At 41.2% G+C, this 1,978-nt stretch overlaps 1 protein-coding gene across 2 annotated transcripts in view; it reads right to left on the bottom strand.

The window, feature by feature from the left end:
• Positions 1–1,978, bottom strand: part of nebl (nebulette) — a 68,649-nt gene that overhangs the window by 51,188 nt on the left and 15,483 nt on the right. The window lies entirely within an intron of this gene.

Genomic DNA, 1,978 nt, shown 5'->3' with positions numbered 1-1,978 from the left:
GAGTTAATTGTCTGGATGATGGACAGTTGGATGATGGATGGATGATTGACAGTTGGATGATGGATGAATGATTGACAGTTGGAAGATGGATGGATGATGGACAGTTGGATGATGGATGGATGATTGACAGTTGGATGATGGATGGATGATTGACAGTTGGATGATAGATGGATGATTGACAGTTGGATGATGGATGAATGATTGACAGTTGGAAGATGGATGGATGATGGACAGTTGGATGATGGATGGATGATTGACAGTTGGATGACGGATGAATGATGGGACAGTTGGATGATGGATGGATGATTGACAGTTGGATGATGGATGACTGGACAGTTGGATGATGGATGGATGATTGACAGTTGGATGATGGATGAATGATGGACAGTTGGATGATGGATGAATGATGGACAGTTGGATGATGGATGAATGATGGACAGTTGGATGATGGATGGATGATGGACAGTTGCAGCTACAGCAGTTAAAGGGTTAATTGTCTGGATGATGTAGACAGTGGATGATGATGTCATCTCTAAATGTTCGCACACAGCAGTAACAATCACAGACACAGCTACAATCAGCTCCTCACTGACACACAACTACTTTAAAACACAACTCTGAGGACCAGAGGGTTGATTTCTGCTGTTCAAATCAGATTTATTTAAAAACTCCCAGTGGGACAATTTAAAACAGGTTTCACTCTGCAGGTCTGATAACAGGTTTATTTCAGTCAGAAACACTGCCTGTTCAGCTGGAGCTGCAACCTTTACATGTTTTCACTCAAACATCTGGAGCAGAAACTTTAAAATATAAAAGAATCCACCCTCAGGCTCCAGCTGATCATCTACTAAAACATTTTGATGTCAACAGAACTTGGTTTTACATTATTCTGTTAATATTTAACCTTTTTTATTTATTCACAAATCAAAATGTTAAAATATCTGTTTCAGCTTTTAGACACGTTCCTGCTTCTTTTAACTTTCAGCTAGCATGTTGCTACTGTGAGCCTTGAGCTAGCCTTCTGCTGCTTTTAGCTAASRTTTTGTTGTTTTGAAACAGATGATGTCCACAGAGCAGGACAGAGACAGACCTCAGGACAAACAGCATGTCCTCTCCTGCAGACTGCTGAGTGGACATCTGTCCCTTGGAGCTGTGGGACACAAACACACGAGGACATATGGCAGCCTCATCAGTGAYTCAGCTCCCTCCTCTTCCAGCTCTGTGTGGAGCGATGGGGGGCGGAGCCAGAATTAACCTACAGCAGGTGCTGCGAGCCGAGGAGGGAAATGTGCCACATTCAACCAGGAAGTGAGTTTAACTCCTCCCCCTTCTGCTGACGAGTTTAACTCCTCCCTCTTCTGCTGACGAGTTTAACTCCTCCCTCTTCTGCTGACGAGAGGACGTTATTTATTTATCAACATCATTCAAATGTTTACATGATGTCAGCAGGTCAGAGGTCACACTCACTCTTTGTTTGTTTGTTTGTTTGTTTACCTGCCTCTGCAGCTTGCTTCTTGTTTGTTTATTTGTTTGTTTGTTTCTTTACCTGCCTCTGCAGCTTGCTTCTTGTTTGTTTATTTGTTTGTTTGTTTCTTTACCTGCCTCTGCAGCTTGCTTCTTGTTTGTTTATTTGTTTGTTTGTTTCTTTACCTGCCTCTGCAGCTTGCTTCTTGTTTGTTTATTTGTTTGTTTGTTTGTTTACCTGGCACTTCAGCTCGCTCTTTGTTAGTTAGTTAGTTAGTTAGTTATTTTGTTTGTTTGTTTAACTGCCTCTGCAGCTTGCTCGTTGTTTGTTTATTTGTTTGTTTGTTTGTTTACCTGGCACTTCAGCTCGCTCTTTGTTAGTTAGTTAGTTAGTTAGTTAGTTTGTTAGTTTGTTTGTTTAACTGCCTCTGCAGCTTGCTCGTTGTTTGTTTATTTGTTTGTTTGTTTGTTTGTTTACCTACCTCTGCAGCTTGCTTCTTGTTTGTTTATTAGT

Source organism: Austrofundulus limnaeus, unplaced genomic scaffold (genome assembly GCF_001266775.1).
Source record: "Austrofundulus limnaeus strain Quisiro unplaced genomic scaffold, Austrofundulus_limnaeus-1.0 Scaffold662, whole genome shotgun sequence".
In the NCBI taxonomy this organism is placed as follows: Eukaryota; Metazoa; Chordata; class Actinopteri; order Cyprinodontiformes; family Rivulidae; genus Austrofundulus; species Austrofundulus limnaeus.
Note: the sequence above shows the minus strand (reverse complement) of the source record. Positions and strands in the feature narration are given on the sequence as shown.